This window comes from Equus caballus, chromosome 4 (assembly GCF_041296265.1).
Source record: "Equus caballus isolate H_3958 breed thoroughbred chromosome 4, TB-T2T, whole genome shotgun sequence".
NCBI classification, from domain to species: Eukaryota; Metazoa; Chordata; class Mammalia; order Perissodactyla; family Equidae; genus Equus; species Equus caballus.
In genome coordinates, this window is record NC_091687.1 from 22059794 (window position 1) to 22073815 (window position 14022).

Here is a 14022-nt window from a genome sequence, read left to right on the forward strand (position 1 = left end):
TGATAAACTTTCAACCAGACTCATCAAAAAAAATGATGGAGGGGTCAAATAAGAAATTAAAGAGAAGTCACAACTGCCACCACAGAAATAAAAGGATCGTAAGAGATTACTATGAAAAATTATATGCCAACAAGTTGGATAACATATAAGAAATGGAAAAAATCCTAGAAACATATAATCTTCCAAGACTGAATCAGGAAAAAATAGAAAATCTGAAGAGACCGATTACTAGTAATGAGGTTGAATCAGTAATCAAAAAACTCACAACAAACAAAAGTCTAGGACCAGATGGCTTCACAAGTAAGTTCTACCAAACATTTAAAGAAGATTTAATGCCACTCCTTCTCAAACTACTCAAAAAATTGAAGAGAAAAGAGCTCTTCCAAACTCCTTCTACCAGGGCAGCATTATCCTGATACAAAACCCAGAAAAGGACACTACAAAAAAACTCAGTTACCTGTTGAACATAGATGCAAAAACCCTCAACAAAATATAAACAAACTGAATTCAACAATAGATTAAAAGAATCTTACACAATGATTAAGTGGGCTTTATTCCAGGGAGGCAAGGATGGTTCAATATTTGCAAATCAGTCAATGTAATACACCACATTAACAAAATTAAAAATAAAAATCATATGATCATCTTAATAGATGAAGCAAAAGCATTTGACAAAATTCAATGTTTATTCATAATAAAAACTCTCAACAAAGTAGGAACATAAGAAGCCATATATGACAAACCCAGAGATAACATCATATTTAATGGTGAAATGCTGAAAGCTTTTTTCTCTAAGATCAGGAACAAGGCAAGGATGCCTGCTTTTGCCACTTTTATTCAAAATAATATTGGAAGTCCAGGCCACAGCAATCAGATAAGAAAAAGAAATAAAAGGTATCAAATTTAGAAAGGAAAAAGTAAAACTATCACTGTTTGCAGATGACATGATACTATATGTAGAAAATGCTAAAAACTCCTCCAAAAAATTATTAAAACTAATAAATGAACTCAGTAAGATTGCACGATGTAAAATTAATATGCAGAATTCTGTTGCATTTCTATACATTAATAACAATCTATGAGAAAGAGAAATTAAGAAATAATCTCATTTAGGGGCTGGCCCAGTGGCATAGCAGTTAGGTTTGCACACTGTGCTTCAGTGGCCCCAGGTTCATGGGTTTGGATCCCAGGCATGGACCTACACACTGCTCATCAAGCCATGCTGTAGATGCATCCCACATACAAAATAGAGGAAGATGGCCACAGATGTTAGCTCAGTGACAATCTTCCTCAAGCAAGAAGACGAGGATTGACAACAGATGTTAGCTTGCCAATCTTCCACACCAAAACAAAAAAAAAATACCATTTAGAATTGCATTAAAAGGAATAAAATAAAATTCCTAAGAATAAATTTAACTAAAGGGCTGAAAGATATGTGCTTTGAAAACTAAAAGACATTGATGAAAGAAATTGAAGACAACACAAATAAATGGAAAGTTATACCATGTTCATGGATTGAAAGAACTAATATTAAAATGTCAGTACCACCCAAAACCATCTACAGATTCAATGACATCTATATCAAAATACCAATGGCCTTTTTCATGGAACTAGGATAAATTATCTTAAAATTTGCATGGAACTATAAAAGACCCTTAATAGCCAAAGCAATCTTGAGAAAGAAGAACAAAGCTGGATGTATCATACTCCCCGATTTCAAACTATACTACAAAGCTGTAGTCATCAAAATTGTATGACACTCGCACAAAAACAGACGCATAAATCAGTGGAAGAGCAGAGAGAGTCCAGAAATAAACTCATGCTTATATGACCAATTAATCTACAACAAAGGAGGGAAGAATATGCAATGGGTGAAAATACAGTCTCTTCAACAAATAGCATTGGCAAAACTGGAAAGTTACGTGCAAAAGAATGAAATTGGACCACTTTCTTTTTTTTTATTGCTGAGGAAAATTGGCCCTATGCTAACATCTATGGCCAATCCTCCTCTTTTTGCTTGAGAAAGATTATCAATGGGCTAACATCTGTGCCCACCTTCCTCTATTTTGTACAGTGAATGCTGCCACAGTATGGCTTGATGAGCAGTGTGTAAGTCCGCACCCGAGCCATGATCCCTGTGCTGCTGAAGCAGAACACACGAACTTAACCACTATGTCACTGGGGCAGCCCTGGACCACTTTGTTACACCATATGAAAAATAAACTCAAGATGATAGATTAAACAATTAAATGAAAAACCTGAAATCATAAAACTCCTAGAAGAAAACATTGGTAGTCAGTTCCCTCTCATTGGTCTTAGTAACATTTTTTTGGATGTGTCTCCTCAGGCAAGGACAAAAAAGCAAAACTAAATAAATTGGACTACATCAAACTTAAAGGCTCTTGCACAGTGAAGCAAACCCTCAACAAAATGAAATGGCAATCTACTGAATGGGAGAAGATATTTGCAAATGATATATCCAATAAGAGGTTAATATCCAAAATATATAAAGAACTCATACAATATAATATCAAAAAACAAAAAAAATCCAATTAAAAAGTATGCAGAAGACCTGCATAGGAATTTTTCCAAAGAAGATATATAGATGGCCAACAGATGCATGAAAAGAAGCACAACATCACTAATCATCAGGGAAATACAAATCAAAACCACAATGAGATATCATCTCACACCTCTCAGAATGTCTATCATCAAAAAGATGACAAATGAGCACTGTTGGTGGGTCTGTAAATTGGTGCAGCCACTATGGAAAACACTAGGGAGGTTCTTCAAAAAGTTAAAAATAAAACTATTGTATGATCCAGCAACTCCACTTCTGGGTATTTACCCCCAAAAGCAAAAACACTAATTCAAAAATATATATGCACCCTTATGTTCATGGCACCATTATTTACCCTAGCCAAGATACTGAAGCAACCTAAGTGTCCATCAATAGATGAATGGATAAAGAAGATGTGGTATATGCATATATAATGAAATATTATTCAGCCAAAAAAATGAAATCTTGCCATTTGTGACAACACGGATCAACCTTAAGGGTATTATGCTAAGTGAAATAAGCAAGATAGAAAAAGACATATATCTTATGATTTCATTTATGTGTGGAATCTGAAAAACAAAACAAATGAACAAACAAAACAGAAACAGACTCATAAATACAGAGAACAAGTTGGTGATTGCCAGAGCATGGGAGGTGGGGAGTGGGATGAAATAGATGAAGGAGACCAGAGGTACAAACTTTCAATTACAAAATAAATATGTCATGGGAATATAATGTACAACATAGGGATATAGTCAATAATATTGTAATAGCTTGGTATGGCAGGTTACTAGTCTTGTAGTGGTGATCATTTCATAATGTACATAAATATCAAATCACTATATTGTACACTGAAACTAACATAATATTGTATAACAGCTGTACTTCATAAAAGAAAAACAGCTGGGGAGATGAAAATCAAGAAGCACAAAGTAGCACTCATTTATTTATAAACATTTATTTTTAATCAAATTAATACACTAACTTTTTTTCTGTCTCAAATAGTATGGAAAAACTTATGTAGGAAAACAGCAGTAAATCCTGCCCGCCCCCCACCTCAGTGCACCAAGAAAAGGCAAGTCCTTTCAACTCTGTGCTTCACCCTTCTCCTAGCTGCTTTTACAACTCTCTATTAGTTCATTCAAACGGTCTTCACCAGGGATAATATATATATATATATTATTCTGCTTGTTGAGGGCTACCTTTAAACAGTCCACATAATCTTCAGTTTACGGACCATCATTTTTCCATAATGCATGTTTGAATCCCAGTTTTTAAAAAGGATATCAGTGTCCGTAACTTATCTTTCATCTCAAACCTTAGCTTCATTGTCAGGTTGCTAACCTTTACCTTTTTCCCTGAAACCATAACCATGCCTTTGATGCATTTACATTTTAGTGACTATGATGACATTGCTCAATTTCAGACTAAGTGGCATAGTAGGACAATTTTTTCTCTGTTAGTCCAATTCATGAATCCCAGGTCATCTAAAAGGGTATGACTCTGTCAGAGAGAAAAACTGTTTTTCTCTATTTCTATTAATTATAAACATTACACTTTGTATGTATAATATTATATTATGTTTTTTTAATAATCCTTTTTTATTAGTTTCCTATCACTGCTATAACAAATTACCAAAACTTAGTGGCTTAAAGCAACATAAATTTATTCTCTCACAGCTGTGGAGATCAGAAGTTTGAAATGGGCTAAAATCATGGTGTCTTCAGGACTGCATTTCTTTCTGGAGGTTGTAGGGGACAGTCTGTTTTCTTGCCTTTACCAACTTTTAGAGGCTCTCCACATCCTTTGGCTGGTGGCCCCTGCCTCCATCTTCAACGCCAGCAGTGGCCTTTCAAGCCTCTCTCATATCACATCACTCTGACGCTCTTTCTGTAGTCGCATCTACTCCGTCCTCTTCTGCCCCTATCTTCCACTTTTAGAGACTCTTGTTTTATATTGGTCTCCTCAGGGTAATCTAATCTAGGATGACCTCCACTTAAGGTCAGCTAAATATCAGCCATAATTGCCCTTTGCCATGTAACCATATATAATATATATAATATTTTATATATTCACAAGTTCTGGGAATTTGGACAGGGACCACAGGGGCTGGGGGGAGAGAGACTCAAATTCTTCCTCATCAACTTTCAGGTTCAGAATAAAACTGGGCAGATAAAACTCAAGAAGCACAAATTAGCCACTTTATTTATAAATAATTATTTATTTTTAATCAAATAAATACGTGAACACTTTTTGGGCCTCAAATACTATGAACATTATTCTGTCTACCACACCTTTGTTTTTGTTGGAATTTCTTATTCCTTTTTCTTTATTTATTGTTGGAACTTATTATAGACTCAAATCTTCCAAACTCTAGTTCACCTAGTCTGTCAAATCCATTGTTTTTTCTAGAATCATTTTTCCCATGGCTCTTGGGTCTCACAATATAAATAGTCCAATGATTAGAAATGCCCTGTAGTGAGACATTTTGCCTCAGAAAGCAGAGATGCTAAAAGGATTCAAGGTTTGATTGAGTTGCTTGAGATAATTAGAAAAATCCCATCAAAGATGGTGATTCTGTGATTCTAAGAAGAGTTTCATACTGAAATACACATTTATAAAATAAGCAAAGTATTCATTCTTCAGCAAATTGTCTGCCCTTTGGAGGGTGAGGTGGGTCACATAATTTTTTCTTGTGGAGGGACCAAAATGTGTTCAGGCTGTGTAGTCTCAGAGAGCTCCTCTGCTCTAGGGTTGAGTATAGCTTATTAGATTGATTTCAAATGGGCATACTCAGGAGTTTTCAAATAAAACTGAATGTGACCCAGTTTATCACAGCTGATTGGCAAACCTTTACAAAAAAGAAAATTGGGGATGAGATAGCATTTGAGCCTGCTATTTTCCTCAGACAGGTAATCTTATTTACTCACCTTATCTCTTTTCAGAACTGTAAGTTCTAGGATACCATAAAATAATTTAGGTACTTAAAGAAAATTTTTTGCAAATTGCCCACTTATGTTACTATCATTACCACAAAGTGTATATTTTAATGCAAAGTCACAAGGAGTAGCTCTCTGAAAGTAGAAAATAAAAGTTATTCCACAGCCACAGAGACATCATTCTGCTGCTCATCTAGATTAAGTCCACATCCTGTTGGACAACAGCATGTTAGTTCAATTTTTCTTTCTGCTTTTTCTCCCCAAATCCCCCCAGTATATAGTTGTATGTTTTAGTTGTGGGTTCCTTTAGTTGTGGCATGTGGGATACATCCTCAGCGTGGCCTGACCAGTGATACCATGTCCGCACCCAGGATCCGAACCAGTGAAACCCCAGGCCACTGAAGCGGAGTGGGTGAACTTAATCACTCAGCCACGGGGCCAGCTCCTGTTAGTTCAATTTTGAGAAGGGTTTCTGACTGACACTTTCCTAGATGGACTAAGGACTCTATTGAAATTTATGCAAAAATACACAAGAAAAAAATGGATTTTTAAGTGGTGAAAAGAAATACTAGCAGAAGTGAGAGTCAATATGCCTACCTATAAACTATACTTCCTACATCTCAACAGCTGAAGTTTAATCTTTTATCTCTTTAGCTTGCTTGAAGCAAGAAATGCTATGTTTTAATTCACTACTCCTAAGTGTTCTCGGAAGAGATTGAGACATAGTTTCTTTTTGTCCTAAAATGTGGCCATTCTGCTACAGAAAATTCCTCCTACAGGAAAGTCACTATTTTGCAAATCGTGCAGCAATTCTCACAAAATGCAGACACACGGTACACACACCACACAGGGCCTTTGGAAGTGAGGGAAAGACAAAGTTATGATTTGGACTCCGTATCTTGTTTTGCCATTCTCTTCCAATTTGGAGTTGTCTGGCTCATGTGCTAAGCTCACGTTAGCTAAATCCATTTTTCTTACTCCACTGTAGGTTCACATTTATTTTTCTCCCAGCAGCCTCCTGCACAGTCAGCCACAGGGAAGATGGAATTATCTTGTCAGAAATTGTAACATTAAATTACCCTAGGGAAGCATGCAGGTGCAAAACCTGGTGCTTTTTAATGCAAATTCCGGGATTCTAATCCAAACACAACTTCCACCACCGCGCTGCATATCTACCGCACAGACTAAAAATAAAACTGATGCATTCAAGACTTTATGTGTGTATTTTTCAATTCAGCTCAGTTAAAAGCGTTCCTTCTAGATAAGAACAGAAATGTCTAACTTTTTTTAATGTTCTGGATCTTGGTGATGTTCACACTGACCATTCTCAAGAGTGCATTTAATGTCAGTAAAAATATGTTTTCTAAAATCAGAATAAGAAATCTAACCACTTATGTTTAACAATGAAAAAGTCTGACAGATATTGCCATAAGAAAAATTATTCAAAGGGCAGTAGGTTATTTTATTCAAAACTCTTAATTTATTTTACAGAGATTTTCTGCAGCATGAGCAAAAGTTTCTTAGTGGTTGTGAAATCATAAAAAAAATCCAAAAAGGCATGCATAACTCATAAATCTCATTTTATAAAAAATGTTGAGACATCTAACTAACACCTCATACTTCTCCTTCTCTATCATATGAGAGTATTCAAATTAATTGCAAGAAACCAGCCCTTAGAAACTCAAGATTTAGAAAAAAAATCTAGCATATGTTTATTGAGGAATCACGTCACATTGTAAAACAATATACATACTGGGTGAAGTCAGCAGGTATTTAATCCTTGTGCAATCTGCAATGTCACCTGCTATAGGCAGAGACATTAGCCTGAAGATAAAAGAGGAAACTTGAAATATGTTTTTTTCCACCTCAAGGGATATCTTCATCCTCTCCCTCAAGGTGCAGTGAGGGTTACCTGGGCGAGAACAACAGCTGAGCCTTGGCAAGTCAAAATGGTGATTAGTAGAAGAAAAGGAAGATTAGGGGAAATAGATGTCACAAAAGTAGATGTTCAAGTGAGGTGTGTATGTGTACAAATACCTGATTTTGCAAAGGAGATAATCTACTTAACTATAAGAGAGAACGAAATAGTATATTAAAACGTCTTTAAATTCCGAGAACATGAAGATTTGGTCAGAAAAACCTAAAAACTATTCAAAAGTATAATAGAAAAATCATTTGCAACAAAAATAAAGATCAGTACATATGATATATCAATATTAAAGAAATAGCATTTATTCATTTAAAGAACATTAAAGAAAGTGAAAACAAAGGAAGTTGCAGGAATAAGGAAAACACTACAGTGTAATGGAGACTTTGGAAGAGTGGGAAGGAAGAGAGTATGTTGTTGATTTGCACTATACGATTTTATGAAAATATACATTTATAATTTTATGGTCCTAATTTTATTTAGATTTTAGGTTCACAGGAGCTGGATACATTAAAAAGAATTAAAAATAAAACTAAATAAACAGGAGCAAACCATATCTATTCCAGTAATAACAGTTTGGGACAGACAAGGACTTGTGTTTATTCCCATTTTCTGCCCCTGAAGTCAAAACGAAAGACAGAAATCAAAGTAAATAAATTAAACCTATAAGATTAAATCATGGTTCTGTCAATACTACTGAAATAATTAGTAAACCGATCAGTAAATATGAGAAAATTACTCAGAATGTAGCACAAAGAGATAAAGATACCAAAAATATGAAGGAAAGTTAAAAGCAATGGGTAAGAGAATAAGTTCCATCACATATTTAATAGGAGATAAGAAGGAGAGAATAGAGATAAAATGGGGAAGATAATATTGAACAGGATAAAAATATTGGATAACCAGAGCAATTAGGCAAGAAAAAGACATAAAAGGAATTTTTATAGGCAATGAAGAAGCAAAACTCTCGCTGTTTGCAGATAACATGATTTTATATAGAGAAAACCCTAAAGAATCCATTGGAAAACTATTAGGAATAATCAACAACTGCAGCAAAGTTGCAGGGCACAAAATCAACTTACAAAAATCAGTTGGATTTCTATACTCTAATAATGAACTAACAGAAAGAGAACTCAAGAATACAATCCCATTTACAACCCCAACAAAAAGAGTAAAATATCTAGGAATACATTTAACCAAGGAGGTGAAAGACCTGTATAATGAAAACTATAAGACATTACTGAAAGAATCAATGATGGCATAAAGAAATGGAAAGATATTCCACGCACATAGATTGGAAGAATAAACATAGTAAAATGTCCATAGTACCTAAAGCAATCTACAGATTCAGTCCAAATCAGAATCTTAATGAATTCTTCACAGAAATCGAACAAAAAAATCCTAAAATTCATATGGGGCAACAAAAGACCCTGAACTGCTAAAGCAATACTGAGACAAAAGATCAAAACTGGAGGCATCACAATCCCTGACTTCAAAATATACTACAAAGCTATAGCAACCAAAACAGCATAGTACTGGCACAACAACAGGCACAAAGATCAATGGAACAGAATTGAAAGCCCAGAAATAAAACCACACATATATGGAGAGCTGATCTTTGACAAAGGAGCTAAGAGCGTACAATGGAAAAAGGAAAGTCTCTTAAATAAATGGTTTTGTGAAAACTGGACAGCCACATGTAAAAAAATGAAAGTAGACCATTATCATTTTCCATACACAAAAATAAATTCAAAATGGATCAAAGACTTGAAGGTAAGATGAGAAACCATAAAACTCCTAGAAGAAAATATAGGCAGTAAAGCCTTTGACATTGATCTTAAAGGGATCTTTTCAAATACCATGTCTACTCAGACAAGGAAAACAAAAGAAAAAATAAACAAATGGGACTTCATCAGACTAAAGAGCTTCTGTAAGGCACGGAAAACCATGAACAAAACTAAAAGACAACCCACCAATTGGAAGAAAATATTTGCAAATCATACATCTGAGAGGGGTTAATCTCCATAATATATAAATAACTCACACAACTGAACAACAAAAAAATAAACAACTCAATCCAAAAGTGGCAGAGGATATGAACAGACATTTTTCCAAATAAGATATACAGATGGCCAATAGGCACATGAAAAGACGTTCAACACCACTAATCATCAGGGAAATGCAAATCAAAGCTACACTAAGATACCAACTTACATCTATTAGAATGGCTATAATCACCAAGACAAAAAAATAACAAATGTTAGAGAAGTTATGGAGAAAAGGGAATGCTCACACACTGCTGGTGGGAATGCAAACTGGTGCAGACAGTGTGGAAAATGGTATGGAGATTTCTCAAAGAGTTAAAAATAGAAATACCATGTGACCTGGGATCCCACAACTGGGTATTTATCCAAAGAACTTGAAATAAACAATTCAAAGAGATTTATGAATCCCTATGTTCACAGCAGCATTATTGACAACAGCCAAGGTTTGGAAGCAAGCCATATGCCCATCAACTGATGAGTGGATAAAGAAGCTGTGGTATATATATACAATGGAATACTACTCAGCCATAAAAAAGACAAAATGGTCCCATTCTCAACAACATAGATAGGCCTCGAGGGTATTATATTAAGTGAAATAAACCAGACTGAGAAAGGCAAACAATGTATGATTTCACTCATATGTGGAAGATAAACAAAAATACGGACAAAGAGAACTGCTTAGTAGTTACCAAGGGGAAGGGGGTTGATAGGTGGGAACAAGAGGTGTAGGTATGTATTTATATGGTGAGTGAGAAATAATAATGTACAACTGATATTTCCCAATGTTATAAACTATTTTGACCTCAATAAAAAATGTTAATTTTTCCAAACATAATAATATGCATAATCATCAGATTGAAGAAATATGTTAAATCCCAAGAAAGGATAAATAAAATGTGTCTTCAGAGAGAAGCTGCAAAACTTCAAAAACAGAAAAAATCTTTCAAGTAAAGAGAAAGAAAAGAAGTGACTGAGCTGAGACTTTGGTGTCAGCCATTGTTATAACCTAGTACAGGCATGCTGACACAGATGCTGGCAGATACCATTGAAGTTCTTCCCCTGGCCTGATAGCCCAGGAGTCTGCCACACCCACTAGAACACAGATTTGATCCAGTTCAGCCAGGGCAGGCAGCCTGACCTAGAGACCAGCCCTCAGGCTGCTTGTTGGCCTGCATAGACTGGGTGCCTTGATCCTCTACAGGCAGACAAGTGTGTCCACCTCTGTGGGGCAGGGCCTGTGTAAGGACCAGGCGAACTGTGTGGGGCATTGGTGGAGAGGTGAGGGACTCTGCAGCAGGGCAACTGAGTACAATACAGGGGGTCTGGAAGTGTGCATGGACCACGGATGTGTTGATGGTGTGTCTGGGCCTGTGGGGAGTGGGGCTTATCAATGGCAGAAGACCTGTGCTTCATAATCAGCCGCAAAGAGGATTGGCTCCACTTTACAAAGTCTGAAACAATTGGGTGCTCCTGTGCCTAGAGACAGCCCTGCTCAGCTACAATCCTAATAAAGCTGACAACAGCCTTACAGGCCTGAGTCCTACAGCAACTGTAAGCCCCTGTCTAGCAACCAACTGCACTGGGTACATACTGAATTAACAGGAAAACTGCAACAGGAGTGTGCTATTAGACATTGCAGCCAATGGTCCTGGGGCTCCCCAAACCTGACTTACAAATAGATGGTCAGGGAGGGAAAGACTAGACTCCCTGGGTACCTGCAGTAAGAGCAACCCTGCCACAGTGGAAGGACATAAGTAGCCTAAACAGAGGTCACTCTAGGATCATTTGGACTGGTGACAAGATGAAAGCATACTGCTGGGGCTCACAAGGCATCTCACACATAAGGCCACTTCTCCAAGCTCAGGAGACCTAGCTGACTCACCTAATACACAGATATAAGCACAGAGAAAGAGGCATAATTAGGAAGCAAAGGAATACATTCCAAGCAAGGCAACAGCACAAAACCCCAGGAAAAGAACTAAATGAAACAGAAATAAGCAATTTACCTGACAAAGAGTTCAAACAAAAACTCATAAGGATGCTCGCTGATATTTGGAGAAGACTGGATGAGCACAGTGAGAACATCAACAAAGAATTGGAAAATACAAAAAAGAACCAATCAGAAATGAAGAATACAATACTGGAAATGAAAATTTCACTAGAGAGACTCAATAGTAGAGAAGATGATGCAGAAGAATGGATCAGCAAGCTGGAAGAAATACTAGAGGAAATCACCCAAGCTGAACAGATAAAAGAAAAAAGAATTAGACAGAATCAGAACAGTCCAAGGAGACTTTGGGACAATATCAAGCACACTAACATTTGTATTATAGGTGTCCCAGAAAAAGAAGAGAAAGGCAAAGAGGCAGAGAACCTATTTGAAGAAATAATAGCTGAAAATTTTCCTAGCCTAAGGAAGAAAACAGACATCCAAGTACAGAAGGACAGAGAGCACCAAATAAGATGAAGCCCAAGAAGCTCACACAAAGACACATTATAATTAAAATGTCCAAAATTAGAGATAAAGAGAGAATCCTAAAAGTGGTCAGAGAAAGGCAACAAGTGACATAGAAAGGAAAGCCCCTAAGGCTATTTGTGGACTTTTCAGCTGAAACCCTATAGGCTAGAAGACAGTGGCAAGAGATATTTAAAGTGTTGAAAGGAAAAATCCTACAGCAAGAATACTCTATCCAGCAAAATTATCACTGAGAATGGGAGGAGAGATAAAGAGCCTCCCAGACAAGCAAAAATTAAAGGAGTTTATCACTAAGAAACTAGTTGCACAAGAGATACCGAAGGGACTTATTTAAGTGGGAAAGAGAATAAGAGAAGAACTACTAAAACACCCAGAAAAAAAAGTAACAAAATGGCAATAAATGCATATTTATCAATATCTACTTTAAATGTCAATAGACTAAATGCTCCAGTCAAAAGACATAGGGTGTCCAATTGGATAAAAAAACAAGACCCATATATATGCTGCATGCAAGAGATACACTTCAGAACTAAAGACACTCACATTCTGAAAGTGAAAGGATAGAAAAAGATAGTCTATGAAAATGACAAAGAAAAGAAAGTGGGGGTAACAATACTTATATCAGAAAAAAAAAGACTTTAAAGCAAAAACTGCAACAAGAGAAAAAGAAGAGCACTACATAATGATAAAAGGAATAATCCAACGAAGATATAAGATTTATAAATATCTATGCACCCAACATAGGAGCACCTAAATATATAAAGCAATTATTAACAGACGTGAAAGGAGAAATAGACAGTAACACAATAATAGTAGGGGACTTTAACACTCCATGTACACCAATGGATAGATCGTCCAAACAGAAGATCAATAAGGAAATACTGGCATGAAACGACACATTAGATTAGATGGACTTAGTAGATATATATAGAACATTCCATCCAAAGACCACAGAATACACATTCTTTTCAAATGCATACGGAACATTCTCCAGCATTGATCACATATTCGGCCACAAAACAAATCTCAATAAATTTAAGAAGATCAAAATAATACTTAGCATCTTTTTCTGACCACAAAGATATGAAAATAGAAATCAACTACAGGAAGAAAATCTGAAAACCCACAAAAATGTCTAGATTAAAGAGAATGCTACTGAACAACGATGTGGTGAATGAAGAAATCAAAGGAGAAATCAAAAAATACCTGGAGACAAATGAAAATGAAAATACGACATGTCAAAATTTGTGGGGTACAGCAAAAGTGGTTCTAAGAGGGAGGTTTATAGCAGTTCAGGCATACCTCAACAAACGAGAAAACTCCAAAGTAAACAATCTAATAGTGCATGTAAAGGAACTGGAAAAAGAAGCATAAACAAAGCACCAAAACAGCAGAAGGAAGGAAATATAAAAATCAGAGCAGAAATAGAGGCTAAAAACAAATGGAAAAAATTGATGAAACCAAGAGCTGGTTCTTTGAAAAGATAAACAAAATTTACAAACCTTTAGCTAGACTCACCAAGAAAAAAGAGAGAAGGCTCAAATAAATGAAATCAGAAATGAAAGAACAGAAGTTACAACAAACACCTCACAAAGACAAAAGATTATAAGAGAATAGTATGAAAGGCTATATGCCAACAAATTGGATAATGTAGAAGAAATGGATAAATTCTTAGAATCATACAACCGTCCAAAACTAGGTCAAGAAGAAGTAGAGAAGTTGAATCAACCAATCATCATTAAGAAAATCGAAACAGTAATCAAAACCTCCCAAAAAATAAATGACCACGAATAGATGGCTTCCTTGGTGAATTCTACCAAACATTCAAAGAAGACTTAATACCTATTCTTCTCAAACTCTTCCAAAATATTGAAGAAGAAAGGATGCTTCCTAACTCATTCTACAAAGCATACATTACCCTGATACCAAAATCAGACAAGGAAAACACAAAATTATAGGCCAATATTACTGATGAACATCGATGCAAAAATCCTCAAGAAAATACTAGCAAATCAAATACAACAATACATGAAAAAAAAAATCATACATCATGATCAAGTGGGTTTTATTCCTGG

At 35.8% G+C, this 14022-nt stretch overlaps 1 long non-coding RNA gene across 1 annotated transcript in view; it reads right to left on the bottom strand.

Annotated features, from left to right (window-relative positions):
* Positions 1 to 14022, bottom strand: part of LOC111772361 (uncharacterized) — a 137979-nt gene that overhangs the window by 64368 nt on the left and 59589 nt on the right. The gene's annotated exons all lie outside the window — the stretch shown is intronic.